Raw genomic sequence first — 14,176 nt, forward strand, 5'->3', positions numbered from 1 at the left:
AGTCCTCTCTTCTCCCATCGTACCTTGTACTTTTAAGGGGATGTTGCTCACATCCGTACATGTTGCGCACTGGACAACTTCATAGGGTGACATTCATGTAGCATATAATATGAATGGCACCACTGAAGATGTGTGACCTGAAAAACTCAACATAATGACTTTGCATTTTTAACCCTCTATGCCAGTGATTCTGAAAATGTGAGCAGTTAAAAACTCTTGCATCAGAATTAACTAGAAGTGATTTCTAAATATGCAGATTCCTGTGTCCCTCTCCTGATCTGCATAAGCAGAATTCCTTGAGGTAGAACACATAGATCTGTGCTTTAAACAGCTCCTCAAATAATTATTTTAATAGCTGTATTGTGATATAATTCACATACCATACAATTTACCTATTTTGCCCAAGTCTTTCTTTTCTTTTCTTTTCTTTTTTTTTGCTATTAAGATTTTTCTTTTAATATTCCATGAGATGTCTTGATTGTACATTTTCCAAAGTACTTTTCCAGCCGCATCTCCCAACCCTTCTAAAAGATTTCTCCTGTCTGTCCAATGCAATAAAAGATGCTAGATTATAGTTCTGTCCACCTTCTCTTTTCGAAAGCAAATAATCCTAAATGACTTTAATAGTCATACATTCTTACCTAATAATGAAAAACATTTACAAATATCAGAAACTCAGTTTTGAGACACTTGCATTAATTTTGAACTAAATCAGCATTTTGTGTGTTTTTAAAAAGGCAGCAGTTGGAATTCACGACTTGCTGACAAACACATTTCTGGTGAGGGAAGGGGAAGACAGGGATGGTGAATGCTGCATTTCTCCATTGGCCGCAAAGTGCTAATTCCACAAAGGGATAAATCAAAAGCAAACATGCAACTGTGGTTTTAAAACTTTTTACTGCAATATAACAATGAAGTAAACAGTAATTAGACACCTACCAATTTTCCCCCAAAACAAAGCAAAAAAAATGTAAACAGGAAAATAACTCTGCCTATACTTGTACAGCTTCTCAAATCATGTTAGAAGGGTCTCACATTCAATGATCAAGAAATTTAAAGTAGCAGTAATTATTTTCATTTTAAGAAAAGATTCCCCTTCTCCTCCCTCAACCCCAAGTATTTATCATGAAAGAATAGGCTTTCTTACACATAAATTTATACCTATTTGAAGCAGCAACAATAACCATCAGTAATTTGGCATTTCTGTTTACCGTTGCTCCAATTTTTTTTTTCAATTTCACAAAGCCATTATCCAGTGTTGCCATAGAATAGGGACCGTAGATTCTAGGTAGCAAAGACTCTTTCTGAAACCAATGTTAACTCAAAGAAATATAAAGCAGGGCATTACACTAAATTTCTGGATCTAATACACTAAAAAGAGTGAAACCTAGAAAAAGTTACCTACTGTTTTATAGAAGAAATAAAGACATGCAAAAGCTGACTTTTGGTTGTACAATATTTTACACGCTGTGTGGATTTGTGGCATCTGCTAATTGAAGCAGACATGCACGGTATTCATCCCCGCCCTGCATCCTAGATCCCCCCTTCCCACCCCCAACAATCCACTACCTTATACCAAGTATGTGGACATGAGCCCAAGTCATCCCAGACGATCCAGTGAACAGAGTTAGTGTAATGCACTGGTGTGAAGTGTGAGATGAAAAAAAGTCCCTTTCAATCTTCATCAAAGTTTTGCTGTAGAAGAAAATTGGCAGCCAAGTTCTCATTCCTCTCACAAGCAAAATATGCTTGTATCACAAGTCCTTCAGGAAATCCTAATGCCTTTAACCATTCTATAGCTTCTTCTTCCTGAGGCGTTACTTGAATGTAGTTCATATGACCACTTCCAGCTTCTGCAATTCCTCCACTGCCACTTCCACCCCCTCCTCCTTGACCACCCGCTTCTTGAACTGGTTCAATATAACATCTGAGTAAAATGCTCCTGATGGTGGCTAATTTGCTGCAGTAACTGAGGATTTTCTCGACCTATCTGTTGTAGCGATGCTGGAAGCAGGGAAGGATTCTGTTGAATAATTTGTCTCCTCTGTTGAAACTGAGGCTGATTCCGTAAAAATGCAAGAGGGTGTCCTCCAGAACTTGTTGTTGTAGTCATTGCTGTCGTAGTTGCTGCAGCTGCAGCCACTGAAGACTGAGGAGCCCCAGTACTCGCTGCTGGAGGGGGGTCAACCATGGCCTGACTTTCTCTATCTCCGGGAATTCCCATTAAAAGACACTCCACTGCTCTGTCAGGGTTGTTGAAACGGGCTCTCAGGGCTGCAATTACTTGCTCTCGTTCATAGCCCATTGACATGATCTCAGTTACCATATTCTCCTAAGACTGACTTGTCACGAGTGCACTTGTTGCATCTTCAAAAAGGTTTGACCGAGAAGAATCACCTGATGTACTGTCAGTTGATGTTGGGCTAGCAGCCACTGGTGTTTCTGCTGGCTTTTCTGCAGGTTTCTCTTGTTTCATTGCCCTAGCAGGTGCAGGTTCAGAAGACGCTGTCGTTGATGCTGGAGTGACAGATGCAGGTGTGGGAGTGGGGGACAGAGTGCGGGCCAAATTGGGGGCAGGGATTGGGGCCTGAGCCACAGCTGGTGCTGTGGAGGAGCTAACTGTGGTAGTGGTGGCAGAATTAGGTTGCTGAGTTGTAACTGGTGCTGGTGGTGTCACTGCTTTGGGTCTTGTCACCATAACTACCATGAAGTTTTTCTCATCAGTTTTATATTCTTTTGGAGCAGTATCATCATTGAGGATGTTGCCTGCTAAATTAATTTTTGACCTGCTACAGGAAAGGCATCTTTACCCTTTTCAGATTCAGTCTTCTCATTCAGTACTCTTACCATCTCGTCTGGGTCGATATCGATCTTGAAGGTCTGCTGCTGGAGGGTCTTCAGGGTGACCAGCATGGTGCCGCCGCGCAGCAACGCTGCCCAAGTCTTTCTTAATTATACTGAACCATTGCTCTCTTGGTTCCCTAGTTTAGTGCCCTTTGCCAGAGGAAAACAAAAAAAGAAGTGCCCCCACCCTTTTCTTTCTTTGTGATTCTTTGTGACTTCAAAGTAGCAAATGTTTGTACACATTGTCTTGTACATGTTTCTTCTGGAACTTTCATCACACTCCTTCATCCTTAGGGCTTGATATCTATCTTTACTTCTACTAGTTTGCATGTGCGCATGCATGCGCGTGCACAGAGACGCACACACACACACTCAGAGGCTTAGAGTCAAATTAGGTTTGAACTGCGGGTCTACCACTTTTAGGCAAGATACACTCTCTTGGTTAACTGAAAAATGAGGCCACTAAATACCTAGTTCGTAGGGTTATATGAGAATAAAATGGAATGAAATGTAAGGTGCTTAGTATATCGTGTGACAAATGAGGCTAATAATACCTATTTCATCAAGCTGTGAGAATAAAATGGAAGTTGCTTAGCATATTATGTGGAACATGCTGAACATCTGAAAATGATAGCTATAATTAAATTGAAGAGAGTAATATGTACCCCCTTATATTCCATAAAGTTACTAATTTTAATAAATTCATCAAACATTTATTGATTACTTACTAAATACAAGATACTGTGCCTGTGGTGCGGTAGGGAACATAAGTATAAATATTTCACGAGCTCTGCCCTGAAGGACCTTACCATTTATACAGTACACAAATAACCACATATAATAAATATTTCATAATGGAATGATAGAATAAATGCTGGTGTAGATTTGCAAACAAACTGTTATCAGAACACAGAGGACAAAGAATTTTAATTTCAGACAGGGGTGAGGTCAGCTTTCATGAAGGAGGTAGGTAGTGTTTAGTCTGGGACTTCAAGGATGGTGAAAATATGGTTATGGAGAAAGGGAAGCCTAGTTTTGCTGGGGAATAGATACAGAATGGAGAGTTTAGGGGAATGTGGCTGAAAGGGGGATTGGATCTTGATCTTAGAGGTATCAAATGACAACCCACAAAGCCTTCAGATGACATGTTGTAGGCAGTTGAGAACTAGTAAAGATTTTTGAGGAAGGCAGTGACATCAGCTGATCTGTATCTTAGAAAAGTTACTTTAGCCGTATGTAGAATATATTCATGGTATAAGAATTAGGAAATAGAAACTCCATTTATGTGGGTATTCAGAATATTAGCAAGATTGTGAAATAGCAGTTGGGCAAAGGAGGTGCAAAACTATCCTTCCAAACTCAGGACATAGAAGATGTTTCAAAGCCGCTACTGGTGAAGTCTTGTGGAAAAGTTAGGTGCTGAACTAGGGCAGTGCCAGTGAGAATAGAAAGAAAAGGAAAGAAAGGTAGGGAGAGGGGGATACACACATACTCAAAAGATAACTGGATTAACTAATGGATATATAACATAAAAAGAAATGAAAATACCTGCAAAAATAATGTAAATTTATTCTGAATAAATCAAGCAAGGCTATTTTGGAAACTGCAGCAACCCTTTATTTTGTTCCCTAAAACACTTTACGACAAAAATGAACACACACATCAAAATATTGACTGTTTTCACTTGAAAATTTAACCTGTTTTTCTATTTATGCATGTTGTCTTTTGTGTCTCAAAGTATTTTATTTGTGTATAGATTTTTAGGTATTTATGGATTTTTCTATTTTGCTTACTAATGTTGATATGAAGGAAATTTATTGATTTATTTTAATATTTTTATTTTTATACTGAGTTCTCTAATTAGTCCTAATTGTTTTTCAGTTAGTATTTCGTATTTTTTCAGGCAGTCCTCTTTCCAAGACTTATATACTTATTTTTCTTGACTCATGTCATTAGCTAGAACTTCTAAAGTAATATTAAATAATAGCCATAAGATCTGGTTACTTGTTTTTAACTTAGTCTTTTACCATTAAATAGGATTTTTTTGAGGCATAATTGACATATAACGTTGTGTAAGTTTAAGGTGTACAAAATGTTGATTTGATACACTTATGTATTGCAAAATGTTTACCACCATAGCCTTAGCTAACACCTCTCTCATGTCACATAATTACCAATATTTTTTTTGGTGGTGGTAACATTTAAAGCCTACTCCTCTCTTAGCAACTTTCCAGAACAAAATACAGTATTATTAACTATAGTCACCATGCTGTACATCCAGAACTTATTCATCCTATAATTGGAGGTTTGTACAGTTTGACCAACGTCTGCCCACCCCCAGCCCCTGATAACCACCATTCTAGTCTCTGTTTCTATGAGTTCTGCTTTTTTAGATTCTACATATAAGTTAGATCATACAGTATTTGTCTTTCTCTTAGTAGCATATTTTAGATTATCTTTATTTGATAAAGAATGGATACCTGTACTCTTAGTTTGCTTTGAATCCTCAGAATATACAATGAATTTAATCAAATGCCTTTAATAGGTCTTTATTTAATATTTTTGACATGAGACTGATCTACTTTTCATGTCATCTTTTAGTATAACATTTACACTAGTTTTACAAAATAAGTTGGGAGTTCATCCTTTTAGTGCTTTGCAGTAATTTCATTGGCTTTGGAATCTTTTGATGCTGGAAAATTTCCCAGTGTTTGCTGGTAAAATTATTGAAGCCCAGGCTTTTATTAGAGGAACTTCTTCACCAGTGCTTCCAATTCCCAAGATGTAGTAAGAAAAATATCCTAGAACAAATCTGTGCAAAATGTTCAATTTTTTTCAAGAATAAAATGATCAATTTTACATTCCAATATTAAAATACATATTAAAGCTCCAATAATTTTTGTAAAGGTATTATTGTTGTAGGGATAGACAGACACATCAGATACAACTATGGAGCAGAATAATGAGTACACAAGTTTAAATACAAATGTAGCACTTTAAAATATTTATTTCAAATAATGGCCCCCCAAAAGGTTTATTTTTCGAATTACATTTGGGAAAGTTTTATCATTTGAAAAGAAAGAAGTTGGATCCTTACTGTGTAGCATACACCAAAATTAACATTAGGCGGATTAAAGATATAAATATAAAATTGAAACTTTACTAGAGAAAATTTTAGATGAATATTTATGTGACATTGGGATAGAAAATGCTTTTAAAAATATAACCATAAAGGAAGAAAGCCATACTGGAAAAAGACAAATGGATTTAACTATATCATAAGCTTTAAAGGTTGTCATTAAATAGTTGAATTACTAATATTAAATCCAAGAATGCCAACAGTCCATGGTGGAAATTCTAATCTTTTTTTTTTTTTTTTTTTTTTTTTGGAAATTCTAATCTTAACTGTAATATACCTGTCATATTTAGGTGATTTTTTTTTGTTTGTTTTAACAATTCAAAATGTGGCTCCTTTTTCTGCCTTTGATTGCTTTCTATAGAAATTCCCCCAGCTGCCAGGCCAAATTTCTCACCCAGACTCCGGGACTTGAGTCGCCTATCCAACAGGGCATTGATGCTGCCAAGTTGGCATCAACTCTCTTATTAGCTTCAAGAAGACTTGAGACAGAAGCTGTCAACACTTCATCTTTGGCATCTAGGTGGCTGTGAAACGTATCACAATTTAGTCAAAAGACATAATCTTCTCCAGTTATATTTGAAGAAAATCATGTTTAAAGAATGCATACTCTTTTCCTTTCCTTTTTTTACACAGTGTTCACAAACCTAGGAATGATTATTAACTTCTTATACTGTTTCCACTTGTAAATTAAAGAAGAAATTCTGCAGAAATTGAGAAAGAGAGCAAAAACACTGAATTTCTGAAATAAAATATTTAAGGATCTGCAGCCAATAATAAATTAATTCCCAAAAGCGGAGCAATTGAAGCCATTTCCAGCCATCAGTACACAAATAGAAAGCAAAATCTTATAATTCTCTTGTGTTTAAAGACAATAGTTATTTAAAACAATTTGTTTTAACTCTAGAGTTTCTTAAATCTCTTAATTACTGCTAGAAAATATTGTCAAACTTTATGCAAACTTTAGCATATTAAATTTTGGAGTCCGTATAGGTAGCAATCATTTATTTATTTATTTTTTAATCTTTGAGTAAGCATTGGGAATTAATGATTCCCCTAGTTTTCTTACCTGCAAAAATATGTGAATTCTCTTACCTACTCCACCAGAGTTTGATTAAAGACATACGTATGACAGTGGGCCAAACTATATCATAGTATGTCAATTTTCTATGAGATGTTAGTAAGTATTCCTTGGTAAATAGTTCTATGGTTGAACAATTTTGGGAAAAATTGGAATCATTGTAGGTAAATTTAATAAATGCCTGCAGGATTTCTCAGACCTTTTAATTTGCTAAAATGTATTTTGATGCTCTAAGGGATGTTCATAGCATCCAGCATGTCCTACAAGCATTTTGCACACAGTATATATTGATATCTTTTGAGAAAGTTGCACTAAATTGAATATAATTTGGAAACTGCTACTGCAAAGCCATATAGAATATCCAGTATGAAAAGCTGTACATCATGTTGTAGTAGCTGTTGCTATTAATTCATCTAAATGCTATTTATTGAGGACATTCCCTTGAAGAAGCCATGCTGAATGGCTTTGTAACTAGAAATCTGTTCTACTTCAGCTTTATACTGTGGCTTAGATCCAGTGCTTCATGTATGAACACAAATAAATATGACCAGGTCAAGTAATTCCATGCCATCTAAGAGAGGGTATTTCAAGTTTGATTATTTAATTTAAAAGGCAGCTCACTGGTCTTACCTCCTTTTAACCATTGTGCATGTAGTTAATAAGTAAAGTATGAATTCCTGTCAGTGTTTTTCATATTAATATGTTTTGATTATCACCACTTTTAACATTTTTTGTGGGAAAGGCTAGTCCCTAGACAAGGATTAACACAGGAGTTTTCTTTTGCTTAACTTGTTTCTAATTTCTTACGAGTTTCTTTTATGCGTTTTCCTGTGCTAAAAATACAATCATGTAAAAAATTATAACATATAGTCCCCTTCTCTATTTTGGGAATCAGTTTACCTCTGAATGAGATAGTAACTACTTCATAGAAATCACTATGTTTTTTAAAGTATGTTTTACATGTGTTCAAAATGAAGGATAATATTCATGTTATAACAGCTTGGCACATTGTCTACAAGGAAGAGTAGTGTACAAACTAGCTTTAACATGGTATGCCTTGAGGATTGTGGGATAGAAAGGCATAGTCTTTCTAATATAGGAATGTACATCAGAGGTGTGAACTAGAAATTATAGCTCTGCCTTATTGGGACATAACACGAGCTCAAGTGACCCCTGCTCTCCTTGTTCATCTATCTCTGACACTTCCCATTAAGAAGACACAATTGGGTCGCTTTTCCGTGATCCAATATGAAACATCTCTGATAAACAAGGTTTCAAATCAAGGTATCTCAGAAAGGCAGTTGGCCTCCTAGTGCCCTGACTTCCCTTTGGCTTGTGCACAAATTCAGCCCAGGCCCCGTTAGTGGAGGACAGCCCCTAGGATAGTTTCTCTCTGTTCACATTCCACAAGATCCGGGCAGAGCTGCTCTGCAAAAAAGATGTTCACATGGTGCCTTTTTTTTCTTAGAGGGGCAATGTTTTAGATACTTGGAGACTTCACGGCCTGTCAGGTACACAAATTTGAAGTAATACAGGTGAGAGGTTCTTGTGACAATTTATGGAAAGTAACATTTTAATCTAGAGCTCTATGTTTGTGGGCAGCATGAGACAAGTCTAGATGAAAACCTGTTCACTTTTATATATACTCTTTGTAGATTTTGTAATTTGCTGAGTGTGTCCTCATAAATATAGTTAAATAGCTGCAATTAGAAAACATGTTCTGGATGCGTGTCACAATTAAATGGTAAACTACATATGTTGGTATTTATTTAGTTTTAGACATCTTTATTGGAGTATAATTGCTTTACAATGGTGTGTTAGTTTCTGCTTTATAACATATATTGGTATTTAAATTTGGTACAGATAGTAATAGAATTTTATAAAATGCATGCATGAAATAAGCATGTATTTGTCTTTAAATTAATGGTTCTCAACACTGTTTTATTCCTCAACACAATACCCATGACTCAGCACATTCCTATCAGTAATACTCTCTCTACAAACTGTGCTTCTGGAATGAGGGCCATTGGCACCAATCTTTGCGGGGGGTGGGGGGGAGATGGAGTTTGAAAACATGTTGTTGAAGCTTTTTCCAAGTGGAGTTGACTTATCTGGCATAATCAAGACAGATGGTTATTAGGCTAAAGCAGGTACCATAAAAATAGATTATACACTTGATATAAACATTTTTTAACATCTTTATTGGAGTATAATTGCTTTACAATGGTGTGTTAGTTTCTGCTTTATAACAAAGTGAATCAGTTATACATATGTCCCCATATCTCCTCCCTCTTGCGTCTCCCTCCCACCCTCCCTATCCCACCCCTCTAGGTGGTCACAAAGCACCAAGCTGATCTCCCTGTGCTATGCGGCTGCTTCCCACTAGCTATCTATTTTACGTTTGGTAGTGTATATATGTCCATGCCACTCTCTCACTTCGTCCCAGCTTACCCTTCCCCCTCCCCGTGTCCTCAAGTCCATTCTCTAGTAGGTCTGCATCATTATTCCCGTCCTGCCCCTAGGTTCTTCATGACCTTTTTTTTTTTTTTTAAGATTCCATATATATGTGTTAGCATATGGTATTTGTTTTTCTCTTTCTGACTTACTTCACTCTGTATGACAGACTCTAGGACCATCCACCTCACTACAAATAACTCAATTTCATTTCTTTTTATGGCTGAGTAATATTCCATTGTATATATGTGTCACATCTTCTTTATCCATTCATCTGTCGATGGGCACTTAGGTTGCTTCCATGTCCTGGCTATTGTAAATAGAGCTGCAGTGAACATTGTGGTACGTGACTCTTTTTGAATTATGGTTTTCTCAGGGTATATGCCCAGTAGTGGGATTGTTGGGTCGTATGGTAGTTCTATTTTTAGTTTTTTAAGGAACCTCCATACTGTTCTCCATAGTGGCTGTATCAATTTACATTCCCACCAACAGTGCAAGAGGGTTCCCTTTTCTCCACACCCTCTCCGGCATTTGTTGTTTGTAGATTTTTTGACGATGGCCATTCTGACCGGTGTGAGATGATATCTCATTTTAGTTTTGATTTGCATTTCTCTAATGATTGATGATGTTGAGCATTCTTTCATGTGTTTGTTGGCAATCTGTATGTCTTCTTTGGAGAAATGTCTATTTAGGTCTTAAACACAAAAGACCCCGAATAGCCAAAGCAATCTTGAGAAAGAAAAACGGAGCTGGAGGAATCAGGCTCCCTGACTTCAGACTATACTAGAAAGCTACAGTAATCAAGACAGTATGGTACTGGCACAAAAACAGAAATATAGATCAATGGAACAGGATAGAAAGCCCAGAGAGAAACCCACGCACATATGGTCACCTTATTTTTGATAAAGGAGGCAAGAATATACAATGGTGAAAAGACAGCCTCTTCAATAAGTGGTGCTTGGAAAACTGGACAGCTACATGTAAAAGAAATAAACATTTTTTAAAATAAAAATACAAGTACATTCATTTATTAATCTTTCCATGTAGGGCCAGACCTTTTCCTTAAATATCAGTTTCCTTATTTGAAATCTAAGTCTTTTTGGCAAGAACTCGATTCTTAGTGCATCATCTACAATTTCCAATTTCAGTTTCTTTAAAAGGGAGTAAAACATAAATGTAATTGTGAAGCAGTATAACTACAGAATCATCCTGTATTTTTTATTTGCTCCTATCTTTAAGAGTTGACTCATCCACACCTAATTTAACAGGACTTTGTTTTAGTGACCTTTGGATTTTTTGTGGTCAGATGATGAGGGACATTTTTAATTCTTTAACAACCCTTTATTGAAGCATGGTTGATATGTAAAAAGCTGTAAATATTTAACGTATATACAATTTGATGAGTTTGGGGATAAATACACACTCATAAAACCTTCACAACTATCAAGACCATAAATAAATCCATGGCCTCCTGAAGTTTCCTCCCACCCTCATCATTATTTTTTTTGGTGTGTGGTAAAAACACTTAACATGAGATACATCCTCTTAGTAATGTGATCCAGCAATCCCACTTGTGGGTATTTATGCAAAATTTAAATCAGAGTTTTGAAGAGATACCTGCATTCTCATGTTCCTTGCAGAAGTATTCACAATAGCCATGACGTGGAAAAAATGTAAATGTCCATCGACAGATGAATGGATAAAGAAAATATGGTATATACGTACCATGGATTGTTATACAACCTTAAGAAAGAAGGAAATCCTGTTATTTGCAACAACATGGATGGACCTGTAGTACATTATGCTAAGTGAAATAAGCCAGACGCAGAATGACAACTGCTGTATGATTTCACTAATATGTAGAGACTCCAGCCTTTTCAAAATTTTCAACTTAGTTTTTATAGAAACAACCTTTTTATTTTGCATTCACATTTGATCCCTTTGCATAATTTGTAATTTCATAATTACATTATATAGTAAACCAGCAAACATAGGTTCTAGAACAAACACAGTAGACTTATTAAGTAGACTTAATAAGGAAGCATACACTGTGTTGAGGAAACAGAAACGTCCTTTAATCCAAAAAGTCTATTATAAAAAAAATTCTTGATCTCAAAATCTCCTTCCGAGAGTTCATGATAAGTCCTTCCTAGTTCCTTGGCCTTTGCTCTACTTTTCTATTCACCTGCTTCCTTGATTGAGGTCAATACCATCTGTTAAATACAGTTTTAAAATCAGTCAGTACCACGTGTTGAATACAGTTGACCCTTGAACAACACAGATTTGAACTGTGTAGGTCCGCTTACATGCAGAGTTTTTCAGTAGTAAAAAATTACAGTATTACATGATCCAAAGTTGATTGAATTTGTGGATAAGGGGGAGCCACCGATATGGAGGGCAGACTATAAGCTATACTCGGATTTTCAACTGCACAGAGGGTCCGTGCCTCTAACTCCTGCATTGTTCAATGGTCAACTGTATTGCCATCTTCCTGAATGAATTGATTTCTTCTTCCTATAAAAATGGAATCCATGGATATTTTTAGCCCTCTGACATGTCTTATTTATTAAGGAGGAGGGTCACTTCTCGACTGCCCAGGGATTTACCAGCCTGACAAGACCAGGGAATTAACTCACTTCAGTCTTGTTTCTCTGCTTTACCTCTTTTCCTGCCTAGTTTTTCAATGGTGTAAATTGCCCAATCTATCACAGAGTGTTTTCAGAGGCTGCTGCTCAACTTAAGCAGGATGAGCTGTGAGCATCAACTCTAGCGGGGGCTCCAGAATTCGTAAACCTTATAGAAAAAAATTCTTGGGGGCAGTCTAATGGACACTGCTTCCAGACCAAATCAAGAGATGGAAGTTGCCAGGGCAAGCATTACCTCAGGAGGCACCCTTCTGCAACACCTTGTATATTAACAGCCAAAGAATCAAGCCATAAATCCCCATCCTAATTGTACATCAAAATCAACTGTTGAGTTTTGAAAATACAGTAACCTGGGTCATCTCTCACAATCACCAAATTGGAATATTCCAGAGCAGGAGCCCAGATGAAGGAATTAGTTTTTAAAACATTACGGGTGATTACAATTTTCAGCCAAGTTTGAAAAGTCGCTGGAATAAATATATGAAACATAGTTGTATTTTTGGAAAAGTGAGTTTCTAAATGATAAATGTTTTCCTTCTTACATATGGATGTGCCTTTTAGTTTGGAATTTCTTCTACAACAGCAAATGAAGTCATTGCAGAAACTGAAAAACACACCTTCTGATGTAAATCTGTTTGGGAAAAAAAGGGGTCGGCTCAGTGAATGGGTACCAGGCAGGCAGCCTGTCCTCCAAGGTTCTTTGCTGTTCCCTCTGAATCCAAAGGAGGGCTCTTGCTTGAAGCAGCTGCTTCTCAAAACATTAATGTGCATAAGGATCCCCTGGGATGGGTGGGAGAGGTTGTTAAATGTAGATGCTGATTCAGTAGGTCTGAGGTGGGGCCTGAGAGTGTGCATTTCCAGTGAGCTCCTTGGTGATGCTGCTGCTGGTCCAGGGCTCACTCTGCATAGCCAGAGTTTAAGCAACATTAATCCACCAGTTTTCAACAGCTGCATCTTCTTGGCATTCAAACCTTAGGTCTGTGCTCTCTGATATTTGTTTTCCATTTACAACTGCTAAAAATTATTTGCTACCATCCACGAATTATTTCTCTAAGAAATAAAAGAAAGAAGAAGAAAAGAAACGTAAACCCTTTAATCACCTTAAATGGAGGTGGGACGTATTCACGCTAGACCATTAATGGTGTCAGCTCTTTGCATGTGAATACCGGGAACTGGGTCAGCTCTCTGTAATCGAGGAGATCAGATCAGCTACATTCCTAATAGAGCTAGCCACCCGCAATCCATCTCCCCTTAAGGCCCAAGTCACTAAATGCCCGTGACTTATTTTTTTCAGGGTTATTTGTTAATTGTAGATGTTGTAGATGATTGATTAGTATGACTATACAAGCATGGTGGACATCATGGGGGTGTTTTGCCTTTCTTTCAGTGTATTATCATTGGTGCAGCATTTCTAGTGTGATAGGAATTCTTTCTTTTATAGTGAAGTGTGAATTTTGGACTGAATTCTAATGCAGAGTGTATGAATCCTTCTTAGAGATAACTGTGTTCCCATGTTTCCTCAAAAAGCAAAAATATTTTAGTGAATGTTGTCACTGTGTTTGTCTTCATGCAGCCCAGTGAATGTCTGCACCCTTGAGTACTGAGGAAAAACTCTCTTTCTTTTTTCACTTATAAAAAGGCCTATAAATGCAGCGAAAATTGTAAACCTTTTTCAAATCCTAATCTGCTTTCCCTGAGATCCCATGGGAAATAGCCACTGGGGAGAATTTACTCTCATCTTTATTACTTCTATCTGCTATTCTTCATTTGCATGTAGATGACGGCCTACATTTCTCAACATTTGCTAGGCTCTACTCATGCTAGGCAGTGTGCTGTGTCCGTGGATACAGCCTTAAAGGCCTGAGCTTTCTCACCCTGCCCCTAAGGGGCTTGCAGTCCATTTGGTCTCAATTTACACAAGAAGCTGAGCAGAAAATTGTCCAGTTAAAAGTTGATAATATGTGTATATTTTAAAATACTTTCAAGATTCATTGTCACTTTTGTCTTCACGCACAT

General features: G+C 36.9%; 1 pseudogene; it reads right to left on the reverse strand.

Moving 5' to 3' along the window:
- Positions 1–1,599: 1,599 nt before the first annotated feature.
- Positions 1,600–2,913, reverse strand: LOC133082249 (UV excision repair protein RAD23 homolog B-like; annotated as a pseudogene).
- Positions 2,914–14,176: the final 11,263 nt, after the last annotated feature.

This window comes from Eubalaena glacialis, chromosome X (assembly GCF_028564815.1).
Source record: "Eubalaena glacialis isolate mEubGla1 chromosome X, mEubGla1.1.hap2.+ XY, whole genome shotgun sequence".
NCBI lineage: Eukaryota > Metazoa > Chordata > Mammalia > Artiodactyla > Balaenidae > Eubalaena > Eubalaena glacialis.